The 18372-nt window shown below is 42.4% G+C and overlaps 1 long non-coding RNA gene across 2 annotated transcripts in view; it reads right to left on the bottom strand.

Annotated features, from left to right (window-relative positions):
* Positions 1-18372, bottom strand: part of LOC309974314 — a 269384-nt gene that overhangs the window by 238837 nt on the left and 12175 nt on the right. Inside the window, exon 1 of one of the 2 annotated variants that reach the window (XR_014326877.1) lies at positions 14884-15026. The exons of the other annotated variant lie outside the window; for it this stretch is intronic. This is a non-coding gene — a long non-coding RNA (uncharacterized lncRNA). Of the gene's footprint in view, positions 1-14883; positions 15027-18372 lie in introns of those variants that run through there. 2 annotated transcript variants of the gene reach the window in all.

Genomic DNA, 18372 nt, shown 5'->3' with positions numbered 1-18372 from the left:
TGGTTGAGAGTCTGCCTGCTGATGCAGGGGACACGGGTTCGTGCCCCAGTCCGGGAAGATCCCATGTGCCGCGGAGCGGCTGGGTCTGTGAGCCGTGGCCGCTAAGCCTGTGCGTCTGGAGCCTCTGCTCCGCAACGGGAGAAGCCGCCAACAGTGAGAGGCCTGCATACCACACACGCACACACACACACACACACACAAAAGTTCATTTATCCTGGTCTTAGCAATTCAGGAACCCCAAGATATTGCAGCATGCCAAACCTAACAACCTCCTCTCCCACTAATTACCCAGGGTTTTCTGGACACGGTCCTAATTGTCACACTCACTGATTGCAGACATGTGCCCCTAGCTGAGGCTCACTTCCTGAATAACAGGAGGTAATATAAACTAGATAAGTATAGCCCCAAGAGGTAGGTAAAAATCACTGGATGTATTATTTTCTTAAATAAAAGGGTCAGCTTTAAACAAACAAGAACTACCCTGTTTCTAAATGATGGTGTACCAGGCCACTGTCACTAGGAAAACAATTCCACCTAAATGACTGAGAAGGAACAATTCATTCATGTTAACCAGTATTCCATGGGGCAAATCTCTCAAGACAGAGAAAACATGTAAGACAAGACATCAGGCAGTATTTTCATGGAAACAATGCTGTGCTTGGAATTGGAAGTCCAGGATTAAAATCCCAAGTCCTTATATTTCCTCCATGGGTTTTTTTGGGGAGTTCCCAAGCATGCTTAATCTTCATTATTGCCGTCCAAAAACACAGGGCTAAAAGATCTAGCACTCCAGAAAATAAGGGGAATATAAAATTAAACATAGACGGGAAAGAATCAACAGCTCTTCTTACATATATATATATATATATTTATTTATTTATTTATTTTTTCAAATATAGGGCTCATGAGAGCACCATGTTACCTATCATTGTAGACTATTAGTGCTGAGAGAGACCTCAGGGCTCATGAGTCCAGAGGTTTTCAACCTGGAGCAATGCACCTCTAGGGGTTCCATAGATACACAGCCTTCAAATGTGAGATGGACGTCTGCAGTCTTTGCCTTTCCAGTATGCATTGTCCCATCTCATGGAAACAATATCCTAACTTTGAGGGAGAAAACCACCCCCTTTCACTCTCCATGTGGTTCGAGTGCAGCCTGCCCTCGCCATGTTACAGTGACAGGCGTGTGGCCAGTACAGCCTCCATCCCTCTATCCACAGGGAAAACATCAGACCTGGGCTGGACTTTTGACAGAACCATGAGAAAAAGTTGTGCCCTTTATATTGGGGTTGCTCAACTGCTGGACTGTCGGCCTGAGTTGCTGATGGACATATCTGCCATCATCTGGGGAGACCCTTCCTGAAAAGAAAGTCAACAACTCAAACAGCAGTGTCAAAAGATAGAAAGAGATAGGCTCCTAATGGCATCCCTCGGGCTCCTGGATCCAGCCAAGCCTAAAGCTGAAGCTTCTCCAAAACTTTTGAGAACCACAGACCACGACACTGCCTTTTGGTATATACCAGTTTCAGGTGGGTCCCTGAAACCAAAAGAACCCTGACCAATACATGAGATCTCATGAATTCCTTGAAATAGTATGCAAACTTTCTGTAAATATGCAGAGGTATATTTTCCTAGAGAGAGGATCAGTATTCATAAGGAGTTCCTGAACTAAAAAGATTAAAACTTACCATTCACATTTTACAGTTGAGAAAGCAGAGACCCAAGTCACGAGTAACTTGCTTCACATCACACAACACGTTGGTGACAGAACACAGACCAGAGTTCAGTTCTGCTGACTCATCATAACCCTACATCGTCCTCCTTACCAGTGGAGCCCACCTCTGACCACTCAGACTAATTAGGGAGCTGGTAACCATCACCATGTGCAGGCTTTCCCCTAGACCAAGTGAGTCAGATCATCTAGGGATGCAGATTTGAGCAGGTATTTTAAAAATCTCCCTGGAAGATTCTAATGTGCACTAAGGATGAGAAACTCCTGCCTTACAAAATGAAAACAATGAAGCATACACAACCCAATTTGTCCAATATTCACTAATAAACTTAAATAAATACCTTACTAACATAAAATTAAACATCTTCCTCTACTCACGCACTATGCTGGGTGTTAAGCTGCAAAATTGAAAAAGACAAAGGTCTTGCCCTCAGAGCCACTTCATTTCTCATGCAAAAGAAAGTAAAAACCATCCATCAAGGAAAGGGGGTGGAGCGCTGCTTTTCATCTGCAGCAGAATGGAATTCTTGGCAGCTCTGCCTTCAAGCTCTCAGCCACCTAACTCTTTCTTGGTCTCTCAAATTAAGTAAACAGTTCCTTTAGAAGATACAGTCAAGTGTTTGCATGTGTTTGAAACAGTTTCATTTAGGCAATGTAAGGCACCTGAGTATATTTACAAAAATTTCCTTTAAGGGTAGAGTTTTTCTGGGATCGAAGTTAAATTGCTATCAGCATAATATGCACTGTTATATCTATAAGATGTTTTATGTAAGCCTCAAGGTAACCACAAAGCAAAAACCAGAAGATTTTCATGTAGATTCACAAAATATAAAGAGAAAAGAATGAAAGCCTAACACCACAGAAAATCATCAGTTCACAAAGGAAGGCAGCAAGAAAGGAAGAAATGAACAGGGAAACTACAAAATAGCCAGAAAACAATTAGTAAGATAGCGTTAGTAAGCCCTTACCTATCAATAATTACTCTAAATGTAAATAGATTGACTTTTCCAATCAAAAAAGACACAGAGTGGATGGATGCATTAAAAAAAACAAAAAAACAAAAAACAGGACCTAGCTATATTCTGCCTACAAGAGACTTAGTTCAGCTTTAAGGACACACATAGGTTCAAAGTGAAGGGATGGAAAATAATATTTTATGCAAGTTGAAGTCAAAAAAGAGCAGGGATAGCTATGCGTATACCAGACAAAACAGACTTTAAGCCAAAAACAGTAAAAAGAGACAAGTTTATTATGTAATGATAAAGGAGTCAGTTCATCAAGAAGATATATCACAAATACATATGCAGTCAACATCAAAGCACCTAAACATATTAAGCAAACACTAACATATCTGAGATCTATACACTAAAAACTACAAGACTTTGATGAAAGAAATTGAAAAAGATACAAATAAATGGAATGTTACCCCTTATTTATAGATCAAATAGTTAATACTGTTAAAATACCCATGCTACCCAAAGCCACATATAGATTAATAGAACCCCTATGAAAATTCAAATGGCATTTTTCACAGAAGTAGAAAAAACAATCCTAAAATTTGCATGGAGCTATAAAAGAGCTTGACTAGCCAAAGCAATTCTGAGAAAGAAGAGCAAAGCTGGAGGCATCACACTTCCTGATTTCAAACTATACTGCAAAGCTATTGTAATCGAAATAGTATGGTACTGGCCTATCAACAGACACATAGCCCAATGGAACAGAATATAGAGCCTAGAAGTAAACCCTCACATATATGGTCAACTAATACTTGACACTAGAGCCAAGGATACTCATTAGGAAAAGGACAGGCCCTTCAATAAATAGTGCTGAAAAAAAACTGGAAAACCACATGCAGAATGAAATTGGACCTGCATCTTACACCACGTGCAAAAATTAACTCAAAAAGGCTTAAAGACTAAGAACTCAAATAGTAAAATCCTAGGAAAAAAATAAAAGAACAGGAAAAAGTTCCTTGACATTGGTCTTTTTTGGATATGATATCAAAAGCACAAGTAACAAAAGCAAAAATTAATAAGTGGACTACATCAAACTGAAAAGCTTATTCACAGCACAAGAAACAATCAACATGGGCTTTCCTGGTGGCGCAGTGGTTAAGAATCCGCCCACCAGTGCAGGGGACACGGGTTCAAGCCCTGGTCTTGGAAGATCTCACATGCTGCAGAGCAACTAAGCCCGTGCGCTACAACTACTGAGCCTACACTCTAGATCCCACGAACCACAACTACTGAGCCCATGTGCCACAACTACTGAAGCCCATGTGCCTAAAGCCCATGCTCTGCAAGAGAAGCCACTGCAATGAGAAGCCCGTGCACCACAACGAAGAGTAGCCCCCGCTCACCACAACTAGAGAAAGCCCGCGTGCAGCAACAAAGACCCAATGCAGCCAAACATAAATAAATAAAAAATAATAATTAAAAAAAAAACAATCAACAAAATGAAAAGATAACCTACAGAATGCGAGCAAATATTTGCAAACCTTATATCTCCTAAGCAGTTAATATCCAAAGCATATAAAGAGCTCATACAACTCAATAGTAAACAAAAAAATACGGTTAAGAAATGGGCAGAGGAACTGAGCAGACATTTTTCCAAAGAAGACATAAAATGTCCAACAAGTACATGAAAAGGTGCTCATGTCACGGATCATCATGGAAATGCAAATCAAAACCACAATGAGATATCACCTCACACCTGTTAGAATGGCTGTTATCAAAAAGAAAAAAGATAAATGTTGGTGAGGGTAGGGAGAAAAAGGAACACTTGTTCACTGTTAATGGGAATATAAACTGGTATAGCCACTATGGAAAACAGTATGGAGGTTCCTCAAAAACCAAAAATAGAACTACCATATGATCCAGCAAGCCCACTTCTGGATATATATCCACAGGAAGTGAAAACAGGTCCTTGAAGAGATATCCACATCCCTATGTTCATTGTAGCATTATTCACAATAGCCAAGATATGGAGACAACTTAAGCATCCATTGGTGGATGAACGGATCAAGAAGATGTGAGATATGTAACACATATATATATATAGTTATAATTATATATTTATTATATATAGTTATACATATTATATATATTTATACCTACTATTTATACAGTTTTACACACACACACAAACACACATACAGTTGACCTTTGAATAACATGGGTTTGAACTATGCAAATCCACTTATACGCAGATTTTTGTTCAATAAATAGGTACAGTATTACACGATCCATGGTTGATTGAACCTGTGCATGCAGAACCATGGATACAGAGGGCAGACTACGGGACTTGAGCATCCTCAGATTTGGTACACGTGGGGGCTCCTGGAACCAATCCCTCATGGATATGAATGAATGACTGGAAATACAGATATAGATATATAGCTATAGGTATAGATAAATGGAATATTATTCAGCCTCAAGAAAGGAGGAAGTCCTACCATTTGCGACAACACAGGAGAAACTAGAGGGCGTTATGCTAAGTCAGGCAGAGAAAGACAAAAACTGTATGATATCACTTTTATTTGGATTCTATAAAAGCCATACTCATAGAAACAGAAACTAGAGTGGTGGTTACCAAGCACTGGGGTGGGGAATGTTGGTCAAAGGGGTACAAACTTCTAGTTATAAGATGAATAAGTTCTGGGGAACTAATGTACAGCATGGTGATTATAGTTAATAATACTGTATTATATGCTTGAAAGTTGCTCAGAGAATAGATTCTTAAATGTTCTCATCACAAAAAAGAAATGGTAATTATGTGCTGTGATGGTGGTGTCAGCTGACGCTAAGGGGAATAATCATTTTGCAACACATAAGGGTGTCAAATCAGCACATCAAATTACACAATGTTATATGTCAATTATATTTCAATAAAGCTGAAAAAAATGTTAAGAATTTTAAAATTCTCTTTAAAGAATGTGATATACAAGTAAGTTTACCCCTTGTGCTTTATCTAAAGACACCTACTGACTTTCACTAGATTTAATTTTACATCACCCTCTGGGAATTGTCCCACCCTACCTCCACTCCATTCTTCTCCCATTATAGGGACCTTAACTCAATAAGCATGTACTAATCAGCTCTCTCTTAGTCAGCTAAATCTTCCATAATAGAGTACCATAGACTGAGTGGTATAGAAAACAGCCATCCTTTTTCTCGCAGTTCTGGGGATTGGAAGTCCAAGTTCCTGGTGAGAGCCATCTTCCTGGCTTTCAGAGAGTCACCTTCCTGCAGTGTTCTCACATGGTGTGAGGTGGGGCGGGGAACAAGGGAGAGAGGAGATGGAGGGGGGATGCAGGTGGGAAAGAGTGTCCTGGTGACTTTTCTTAGAAGGACACTCATCCTATCAGGTCAGGGGCCCACCCTTATGACCTCATTTAACCTTTATTACTTCCTTAAAGTCCCCGTGTTCAAATACAGCCATCCTGGGTGTTAGGGCTTCAGCATATGAATTTGAGAGGGGACACAAACATTCAGTGCATAACAAGCTCCATGACCCAAGCTCTATGTGAGTGTCTAAGGCTGGAAAGGATGAAAAACAATATCAAAAAGAAAAAAACACAATCGAAAAATGGACAGAAGACCTGAATAGACATTTTCCCAAAGAATTCATGCAGATGGCCAACAGGCACATGAAAAGATGCTCAACATTACTAATCATCAGGGAAGTGCAAACCAAAACAACAATGAGATATCACCTCACACTTGTCAGAATGACCATGATCAAAAGGACCACAAATAACAAGTGTTGGTGAGGATGTGGAGAAAAGGGAACCCTAGTGCATTGTTGGTGAGAATGTAAATTGGTTCAGCCACTATGGAAAACAGTGTGCAGCTTCCTCAAAAAAACAAAAATAGAACTACCATATCATCTAGCAATTCCACTCCTAGGTATACATCAGAAGAAAATGAAAACACTAATTCAAAAGGGTACATGCACCCCATGTTTATAGCAACAATGTTACAATACCTAAAATATGGAAACAACCTAGGTGTCTGTCAACAAATGAATGGATAAAGAATATGTGATATACATATATGAATATTATTCAACCATAAAAATGAAGGAAATTTTGCCATTTGCAACAATATGAAGGGACCTTGGGGGTATTAGGCTAAGCGAGATAAGTCAGACTGAGAAAGACAAACACTGTAGGTTATCATTCATATGTGGAATCTAAAACATAAACTAGTGACTATAACAAAACAGAAACATGGAGGGTGGTGGTGTGATGAATTAGGAGATTGGGATTGACATATATACACTAATATGTATAAAATGGATAACTAATAAGAACCTGCTGTATAAAAAAATAAATAAAATAAAATTCAAAAAAAAAAAAAGAAACAGACTCACAGATATAATGAACAAATTAATGGCTACCAGTGGAGACAGGGAAGGGAGGAGGGGCAAGATAGGGGTTGGGGATTAAGAGACACAAACTACTATGTATAAAATAAATAAGACACAAGGATATATCAGACAGCACAGGGACTATAGCCAATATTTTATACTAACTTTAAATGGAATATAACCTATAAAAATTTTGAATCACTATATTGTACACATGAAACTAGTATAATATATCAACTATACCTCAATTTAAAAAAGAAAAAGGAAAAAGCACAGTTACTGCCCTCAAGGTGGTAATGGTCAAATGAGGAGGGATCAATAAATACACATTTATTTCTAATGAAAGCAAACTGTGATAAATATTATAATTATAGCTATATCCCCACTTATGAAGTGTCTACCACATTCCAGGTACCATGCTAAACATTGTACATGCCTAATGGCATTCAGTCCTCACAGCAGCTGTTGATGACCTGCATTCCACAGGTAAGGAAACAGATTTGGACAAGTCTAGTCATTGGCCAACCCTCAGCTAGTTAGCGGCAGAGCCAGGATTGGCCCTGGGTTCTGTTAGCTCCAAACATGTAGTATCCCTGGCTGGAGTAAGGAAAGTGTCAGGAACCAGGAAAGCCAGGTTCATTCCTGGAGCCACATTTCTACCCACTAGCAATAAAAGGGGGGAAATCGAGAAACAAGATTCCTGCTCTTAAGGAGGTCAAGCCTAGAGGGGGAAGTCAAATGGCAATTTTAGAAAGTGTTAACCGCTTTAAATAAAAGAACTGAGGGACTTCCCTGGTGGCACAGTGGTTAAGAATCTGCCTGCTGATGCAGGGGACATGGGTTCGAGCCCTGGTCCGGGAAGATCCCACATGCCGCGGAGCAACTAAGCCTGTGCGCCACAGCTACTGAGCTTGTTCTCTAGAGTCCGTGAGCCACAACTACTGAGCCCTCGTGCTGCAACTACTGAAGCCCATGTGCCTAGAGCCCATGCTCTGCAACAAGAGAAGCCACTGCAATGAGAGGCCCCCGCACCACAACAAAGAGTAGCCCCTGCTCGCCGCAACTAGAGAACGCCTGCATGCAGAAATGAAGACCCAATGCAGCCAAAAATTAAAATTAATATTTTAAAAAAGAATTGATACCATAGAACACAGTACTAGGGAAAGCATAAGACATAGAATCCAGAGAAAGTGTTTTATTTCAAAATTGGCCCAGGTGGACAAAATTCAGACAAGGGATGTAGAAATTGGGAGGTGGGTGTCGCTGATAGTACTGACACCTCACACTTGCAACCTTTTCCAGAGGCTCACCATTGGACACTTTAGAGTCCCCTTACCTGGAGATGCACCACAGACAAGGATAAAAGACGCCCCACCCGCTCAACCCAAATGTAGACATTGTGCAACCCAAGCTGGGCCAGCACTTCCGTCGCACATGCTTCCTCCCATTGCATTTAATAAAGCCGCACGTGAGATGAAGTGACACCACCTAAGCTATAATATGTGCTGGGAATTGGAATGGAGTTACAAATGTAGTATTTCTGGGGCCCCTGAATGTCTGAATCCTGCCCTGCCAATCACCCCTCCCCACTGTAGAGGTCCCAATAGATCTACAAGAAAGAGTGGCCACAAAGGAAATAAAATACCTTTCTGTTATTAGCTGGGCCAGCACCCAGCACCTGAACTCAGCATTCCCTGTTAAAGAGGAATTAAAACAAAAACATGTTAGACCACAGACTAAGTGTAGCCTCTTCCTCCCCAAAAATCCACATCCAAATTTTGACTTCTCCCACTGTCTCTTCCACATCTACGGAGCAAAAATGTGGGACAGGCACTATGTTCAACGTGGCTTAATTAATACTGGTTTTCTAAATGGAAGTAATAAAGTTTATGAATGAAGCTGCCTGCCAGTCTTTTCTATTTGGTGCAGCTGTGTTGTCTGATACAGTAGTTATTAGCTACATGGGGATATTTATATTTAAAATTAAATTAATTAAAATTAGATAAAAATTCAACTCTTCAGTCACACTAGCCACATTTCAAGTGCTCAACAGGGACTTCCCTGGTGGGGCAGTGGTTAAGAATCCGCCTGCCAATGCAGGGGACACGGGTTCGAGCCCTGGTCCGGGAAGATCCCACATGCCGCAGAACGACTAAGACCGCGAGCCACAACTACTGAGCCTGCGCTCTAGAGCCCGCGACCCACAGCTACTGAAGCCCGCGCGCCTAGAGCCCATGCTCCACGAGGAGAGAAGCCACTGCGATGAGAAGCCCCATGCACCGTAACGAAGAATAGCCCCCGTTCACCGCAATTAGAGAAAGCCTGCGTGCAGCAATGAAGACCCAACGCCGCCAAAAATAAAATAACATTAAATAAATAAACAAAAAATAGCCAGGCACAAATGGCTGCCACATTGGACAGTGTGGATGTACAACATGCCTATCACTGCAGAAAGGTCCACTACACAATGTTGACCATGGAGGAAACAAGAGGACAAGAATGTCCTTAGGCAGGGCTCAGTTTATCTAACCAGCCCCTGGGGGAAAAAAGGAAGTCAGAAAGAGAGATGTGAAAACCAGTCTACCACCTTCAACACACCGTGAACCCCCCAGCGATGGGCCCAGCCTAATCCGTGTTTCAGACTCTGACCAACAAACTCACATCACCCCCTCAAGGAGAAACGCAGATGAGACAGCAAGGGAAAGGGTCCTCTCTGCTTTCAAGATGGGTATGGGAGGCTCCTATCAACCAAAAAAAATCAAATTTAAAAAAATGTGGTCTACAGCCTGGAGTAAGTCCACCTGCCATCCAGAATAAGTATGGAATCCCAGAGAAGGACTGATGGACCCAGTCAGGGTCAGGTGCCCCCCCTTGGATCAGTCACTCTAGCAGAGTTTGTAAGAACACGGCAGCCAAAGAGGTGGCTTTGTGATTGGAGCATGACTGCTACTGAGATACGCAGACAGAAAGGCAGGGGTCCACCGCACTGAGGACATAGCCCTCATTTCACTTCTTACTTCGTTTAGCCAATCCTGACTTGCTTCTTCCTGGTCTTGAGATTTTCGAGGGTAAGGAGCCCATTTCCTCTGCTATGCCCAGCACAGCACCTGCCTCACAGTTGCCTCTTCTTCTCAATAAATATTTAACTGAATGATGGAATTTATTGAGCCCTGTCTTGGACCAGGGACAGTGCTATGTGCTCTATATGTATTAACTCATTTAAGAACTACAGTAACACTATGTGATGGATTTTATTCACCCTGTTTTTTAGTTGAAAAGAACTGAGTCTCATCAAGTAACCTGCTCAACATCACACAACCAGTAAGTGATGGATGTGGAATTCAAACACCCTTCTATAGGACTTCTCATGATGCTAAATATTTAAAATTAGTGAGCGAATGTTAGCATAACTGACTTGATTAAATACCAAAAACTACTCACAGAATAATTGTTTTAAATTGTACCCTACTAAAAATCAGATAAGTATGAGGCCACGTTCAAGAGGACTTCTGAGTATGAAAATTGATGTCTGTTTGCTCTAAACGCAAACCCACATTCACACCGTATTTTAGGAGCAAAAACGTGGGCTGACACTATGTTAGACACAGCTTAATTAATAATGATATTCTAAATGGAAACAATGAAATTATAAATGAAGTTGCCTGCCAGCCTTTTCTACTTGGCACAGGCATCTATTCTTAGGCCCTTACCCATCTGCATTATATAGTTGACCTCTGAATGTCAGTGACTTACTGTCTATAATTGATGTACAATTAGCATCCAGGGTGCTCTGTAGCTTACATTTCTCTGCTAAAGCCAGTAGCTAAAGAGTAAAAGCTAATTCTAACTTCCTCAGTTTCTTAGTTTCTAACCCAAATACTCTGAGTACTGCCTTCTCCCAATACTCTTCAACAAGTGATCTAAAATCTAGGCTGCTCACTAGTCCTAGAGCAGATCTTTCACATTCCTTCCTCTACAACTTTGCTCATACTGTTCCAGCAGTGGTATTGCTTTCTCACCTCACCTAGGACTCACTTAGTCCTTCGTTTTCTTCAAGGACCAATGAAACCCACACAAAGTGAATATGAGTAGTTTAAATATTCCTCTGCTACCACTGTCCTAGGAGACGTTTAATATTTGCCATAGGAAGTGCCAAGGTGCTGCAGATTGGGAGCTCCATGTTCAACCTGAGCTTTGTACCAGTCCGTTTTTGCTGTGTAACAAATATGAACAAAAATCTCTGCATAATATGACAGTACGCTTACACATCTACAGGCATTTGGAGTTCTGTTGATCTAGGCAGAGCTTCTTCAGGTTTAGCCCCAAGTGCAAGTTGAGTCCAGGTGTGCTCCCCGTGTTCTTCATCCTCCTTGGTGTAGGCACTTCCTAAGGCACGTTATTCTCATGGTAAAAGGCAGGAGCACTAGTAAGCCCAACCACCTAAGCATAGTTCAAGCTTCTGTTCATAACACATCTGTTAACATCCTATTTGCCAAAGCTAATCACGTGGCAAGGTCAAAGTCAGGGAGTAGAGACAGTACTTTCCTCTCATAGGGGTAGAGGGAAGGGAGTGAATATTGCTGCACAATAAATTATCTCTACAGACACTAATGCATTTAAAATATCCCTTTTGCCATAGCAGCCTGTAGAATGCAAATAAAGAGGCGGAAAACATGCCTAGAGCGTTCAGATGACACAGAAACAGAGGAGAGCTGCAGTGCACAGGGCCTCTCCTCAGGTAACGAGTAAAGAAGACGGAGCACTTCGGAGGGCATGGGGGAGGACAATAACATCTTCTCAGTCAGAATGTGTTACTGTGGAATTCCCTGGTGGTCCAGTGGTTAGGACTCAGTGCTTTCACTGCCATGGCCCAGGTTCAATCTTTGGTTGGGGAACTAAGATCCCACAAGGCATGGTGCAGCCAAAAATAAATAAAGAATGTGTTATTGGCAGGGACTTGGAGGGAACTCCGCTCTGGTGTCATCATACACAGTTGATGGGGACATGAGCTGATGGAAACATTATATAGGGAAATTTGTCAGTATATCTCACAGTTAGTGAATGCACACACCCTTTGCATTCCTAAACCTAAAGCTAACCCTATAAGGTATGCACAGATTATACTCATTTGTTTTTTATAGCAAAAAAAAAATTAATAAAAATAAACAAGAGTGGAAAAGAAAGAGTGAAAACAAATGGAGTATCCATCTCTAAAGGCCTGGTTAAGTAAGTTATGGTACATCCATACAGAATGTAATAAAGCCGTTAAAAAGAATAAGCTAAATCTATACATGCTAATTCATTCATTAAAAAAAAAAGATTGTGTGTCTACTACATGCCAAATCCTGTTCTTGGCACTGGAGACACAGCAGAAAATGAGCAGGGTCTCTCTTCTCAAGCAGAAGGAGTAGTGGGAGACAATTAATAAGCCAACAAGTAAATAAGATAATCTCAGGAAGTGATAAATGCTATGTGAAAATACAGCAGGATGATGTGCTAAAGGGAGCCTGGGGGAGAGAACACCTTTGAGGGGTGTCTGTGGAATGCCTCTCTGAGCAAGTGATGTCTGAGCTGAGACCTGAAGGACAGGGGGCCAAACCTTTCTTGAAGAACATGAAGATCTAGGAGATGAACACTCTAGGGAGAGGAAACAGCAAGGGCAAAGGCCGTGAGGTGGGAATGAGCTTGGTTCATTCAAGGAAAGGACCAAATGCCAACATCATTAGAACAGAGTAAGTGGGGAGAACAGTGGTACAAGATGAGGTTGGAGAAATACTAGGAGACCTGTCTTTCTTCTGTCCCACACATTATATTTTTGTCCCCAGTTTCTCCATCTATAAAATTGTAAAATGGAGTTGCTAATCAGTGACAGCTTTTTTTTTTTTTTGGCTGCATTGGGTCTTCATTGCTGGAGGGCTTTCTCTAGTTATGATGAGCTGTGGCTACTCTTCGTCACAGTCTGCGGGCTTCTCACCGTGGTGGCTTCTCTTGTTGCAGAGCACGGGCTCTAGGTGCTCGGGATTCAGTAGTTGTGACACGCAGGCTCAGTAGTTGTGGCTCGCGGGCTCTAGAGTGCAGGCTCAGTAGCCGTGGCGCACGAGCTTACTTGCTCCACGGCATGTGGGATCTTCCCAGACCAGGGCTCAAACCCGTGTCCCCTGCCTACATTGGCAGGAGGATTCTTAACCACTGTGCCACCAGGGAAATCCTCATTGACAGCTTTTATCTGCTAGGGTCTCTGCAAGAAGTCTGTGCAGAACGCAGGATAGGCGTTAACATTCCCCACTTTACAGGTGAGGAAACCAAGACTCAGAAAATGACCTTGCCCCAAATCACACATTTTGATCAACAGAATCAGGACTCAAATTCACCTCTCCTGATTGTTATCCCAGTGCCCTTTCCATTACATTATAACCTCCTTCACCTCATTTGTGTATTCCAGTAATAGCAACCACAAATTTTGAGACAAGTCTTTATAACCTCCAATTCTTTTTTTTTTTTTTTTTTTGCGGTACACGGGCCTCTCACTGTTGAGGCCCCTCCCATCGCGGCGCACAGGCTCCGGACGCGCAGGCTCAGTGGCCATGGCTCACGGGCCCAGCTGCTCCGCAGCATATGGGATCCTCCTGGACCGGGGCACGAACCAGCGTCCCCTGCATCGGCAGGCGGACTCTCAACCACTGTGCCACCAGGGAAGCCCCCTCCAATTCTTTCTAAGAGAGATTTAGCCCCAGTGTTGTAGATAAATTGAGTTTTCCAGCTGCAGCATGGAGCCACCCAAGGGTTCATGAGTTTTATTTTCAATATAGTTTGCTGTTTACATATTTATCTCTCCTACCAAAGTGTGAGATGTCAACATGCTGGAATGATCCATGCTATAGAACGTCGGTAGGCAGAGAAGTTGTGGATGAAAGATAGGGTGAGGGGCAAAAACCGTGCCCATGTTACACATTGAAGGTCACCCAGCTTGTAAATTATGAGACCAGGATTTGAGCTAATATGTATCCAAGTCAAAGTGGGTGCTCTTGGGACTTCCCTGGTGGTCCAGTAGTTAAGACTCTGAGCTTCCAGTGCAGGGGGCGCGGGTTCGATCCCTGGTCAGGGAACTAAGATCTCACATGTGTGGTGCATTCACAAAAAAAAAAAAAAAAGTGGGTGCTCTTTCCAATAATTGGGACCATGTGTGCGAAGGATCAAGCAGGGGCCTGACATGCGGTAATAGCTCAATTAACTGTAGCAGCTATTACTGTATCACATGTGTTCTTAGAAGGCGCTCTCCCTAGTCAGCAGTCATCCTGTCTAACGATGGCAAAGCCTCCACCCAGAGATGCTCGGGATTTAAAACATCACGTGGTGGAGGGCTTCCCTGGTGGCGCAGTGGTTGAGAGTCCGCCTGCTGATGCAGGGGACGTGGGTTCGTGCCCCGGTCCAGGAAGATCCCACATGCCATGGAGCAGCTGGGCCCGTGAGCCATGGCTGCTGAGCCTGCGCGTCCGGAGCCTGTGCTCCGCAACGGGAGAGGCCACAACAGTGAGAGGCCCGCGTACCGCAAAAAAAAAAAAAAAAAAGATCACGTTGTGAGGACACCAGATGATTCCCGTGTCGTGAATCTTCCCTCCGTAATTCACACAAAAGCCTGACAGTCTCGCTTCATTTCTCAGAACAGAATCTGCTGGGGACTGAAAGATTAATCAGACTTCATTAATTCCGCAAAATAAACCATGGCATGTTTACCCACGCGCTCAGAGGCGTTATCATAAATCACCAAACTTGCAGCTCACCTGTCTGAGCAGAGGCTTGGCCTGCACTCGGGCCCTGGGAGCAGAAGGTCATGGCACCAGTGGCTTTCCCCAGTGGCTTCATTTCTTCCTGAGCTTTCATGTGGCCAGCAGGACTGCTGCATGGTGCTCCAGTTTGATCATTAACAGAGTCATGGCCACTCGCCCAGCAGTTGAGAAGGGGCTCTAGAGCTGTGCGTATTTTAGCTCAGAATAAGTAAAGAGACTAAACTACACTGAGAGGAGATTAGGAGCTTGAGAGGCAGTGATTTGTTTTTTCAAGCCATAGCTTCATAAGGCCAAAGTCTGAATAGGCCTTCCAGACCCGGAAAGGATTAGTAATGTGTCCAAGGTCACACAAGCCATTAACGGCAGATCTGGACCCAGAGCTCAGGACTCCTGATTTTCAGTCTGGCTCTCTTTCCACTTCAATGCATATGCCTACAGGCTTGGGGGAGATTAGAATACATTCCAAAATATTTACTCCCTCCTGGGACAAGCGTACTGCATACCTTGGTCTTCCGCATATGACTTTCTTTGGCCTTCGAATAGAAGCAGACCTACTGCAAGCAGGGGTGGGAATGTACTTGAGGGGTGGGTCATGAGACCCTCACAAGCTCACAGGTCCAAGGAAGATGAGAGACTTGTGGGGGCAGACCTTGCCCCAGCTTAGAGGCACCCAGTCGTTCCCAGCCTAGATCAGCCAGTCCCCAGATGATGCACAGACCCAGAAGTGAAATGGATGCCTAAACCTGAGATTCTTTTGTGGTTGCATATTATGCAACAATATGGCTGATTCAAGGCTCATCCTGCAAACAAATGCATTATTCCTGTGATGCAGAATGATGCATTAGAAGGATCCTGAACTTTGACAGAATTCATTTGAATCTTTCATTTTTTAAGACTTTTTTGATGTGGACCATTTTTAAAGTCTTTATTGAATTTGTTACAATGTTGCTTCTGCTTTTTGTGTTTTGGTTTTTTGGCCAGGAGGCATGTAGGATCTTAGTTCCCCAACCAGGGATCGAACCCACACCCTCTGCATTGGAAGGTGAAATTTTAACCACTGGACCGCCAGGGAAGACCCTCAGAGATTTTTAATGATTTTCCTGAGGTCCCAAAGTAACTAAATGCACAAACCAAGATTCAAAGGAGGGACTTCCCTGGCAGTCCAGTGGTTAAGACTTCACCTTCCAATGCAGGGGGCGCGGGTTTGATCCCTGGTCTGCTCGGGGAGCTACGATCCCACATGCCTCGTGGTCAAAAAACCAAAACATAAAAAACAGAAGCCGGCTTCCCTAGTGGTGAAGTGGTTGAGAGTCCACCTGCCGATGCAGGGGATGTGGGTTCATGCCCCGGTCTGGGAGGATCCCACATGCTGCAGAGTGGCTGGGCCCGTGAGCCGTGGCCGCTGAGCCTGCACGTCTGGAGCCTGTGCTCTGCAACAGGAGAGGCCACAACAGTGAGAGGCCCGCGTACCGCAAAAAAAAAAAGCAACATTGTAACAAATTCAATAAAGAATTTAAAAATGGTCCATATCAAAAAAAAAAAGTCTTTAAAAAAAAAACACAAAAACTCTCTGAACCCAAAGCAATCTACAGATTCAATGCAATCCCTATCAAAGTACCACCGGCATTTTTCACAGAACTAGAACAAAAAATTTCACAATTTGTATGGAAACACAAAAGACCTCGAATAGCCAAAGCAATCCTGAGAACGAAAAACGGAGGTAGAGGAATCAGGCTCCCTGACTTCAGACTATACTACAAAGCTACAGTAATCAAGACAGTATGGTACTGGCACAAAAACAGAAAGATAGATCAATGGAACAGGATAAAGCCCAGAGATAAACCCACGCACATATGGTCACCTTATCTTTGATAAAGGAGGCAGGAATGTACAGTGGAGAAAGGACAGCCTCTTCAATGAGTGGTGCTGGGAAAACTGGACAGGTACATGTAAAAGTATGAGATTAGATTACTCCCTAACAACATACACAAAAATAAGCTCCAAATGGATTAAAGACCTAAATGTAAGGCCAGAAACTATCAAACTCTTAGAGGAAAACATAGGCAGAACACTCTATGACATAAATCACAGCAAGATCCTTTTTGACCCACCTCCTAGAGAAATGGAAATAAAAACAAAAATAAACAAATGGGACCTAATGAAACTTCAAAGCTTTTGCACAGCAAAGGAAACCATAAACAAGACCAAAAGACAACCCTCAGGATGGGAGAAAATATTTGCAAATGAAGCAACTGACAAAGGATTAATTTCCAAAATTTACAAGCAGCTCATACAGCTCAATAACAAAAAAACAAACAACCCAATCCAAAAATGGGCAGAAGACCTAAACAGACATTTCTCCAAAGAAGATATACAGACTGACAACAAACACATGAAGGAATGCTCAACATCATTAATCATTAGAGAAATGCAAATCAAAACTACAATGAGATATCATCTCACACCAGTCAGAATGGCCATCATCAAAAAATCTACAAACAATAAATGCTGGAGAGGGTATGAAGAAAAGGGAACCCTCTTGCACTGTTGGTGGGAATGTAAATTGATACAGCCACTATGGAGAACAGTATGGAGGTTCCTTAAAAAACTACAAATAGAACTACCATATGACCCAGCAATCCCACTACTGGGCATATACCCTGAGAAAACCATAATTCAAAAAGGGTCATGTACCAAAATGTTCATTGCAGCTCTATTTACCATAACCCGGAGATGGAAACAACCTAAGTGCCCATCATCAGATGAATGGATAAAGAAGATGTGGCACATATATACAATGGAATATTACTCAGCCATAAAAAGAAACGAAATTGAGCTATTTGTAGTGAGGTGGATAGACCTAGAGTCTGTCATACAGAGCGAAGTAAGTCAGAAAGAGAAAGACAAATACCGTATGCTAACACATATATATGGAATTTAAGAAAAAAAAAATGTCATGAAGAACCTAGGGGAAAGACAGGAATAAAGACACAGACCTACTAGAGAATGGACTTGAGGATATGGGGCAGGGTAAGGGTGAGCTGTGACAAAGTGAGAGAGAGGCATGGAGATATATACACTACCAAAGGTAAGGTAGATAGCTAGTGGGAAGCAGCCGCATAGCACAGGGAGATCAGCTCGGTGCTTTGTGACAGCCTGGAGGGGTGGGATAGGGAGGGTGGGAGGGAGGGAGACGCAAGAGGGAAGAGATACGGGAACATATGTATATGTATAACTGATTCACTTTGTTATAAAGCAGAAACTAACACACCATTTTAAAGCAATTATACCCCAATAAAGATGTTAAAAAAAAAAAACAGAAACTGGCCCATGTACCCTTTGGACAATACAGCTTTCCTCAAGGCAAGCTAGAGCCACCAGGCTTTTTGGTCTAAGGAGTTTTGTGTACATAAAAAAAAAAAAAAAAAAAAAAAACTGTCTGAGACTCGATTTCCTGAACTCTAAAATTAAAGTAATAATACT

Source organism: Leucopleurus acutus (assembly GCF_964270905.1).
Source record: "Leucopleurus acutus genome assembly, chromosome: 17".
Classification (NCBI taxonomy): domain Eukaryota; kingdom Metazoa; phylum Chordata; class Mammalia; order Artiodactyla; family Delphinidae; genus Leucopleurus; species Leucopleurus acutus.
Note: the sequence above shows the minus strand (reverse complement) of the source record. Positions and strands in the feature narration are given on the sequence as shown.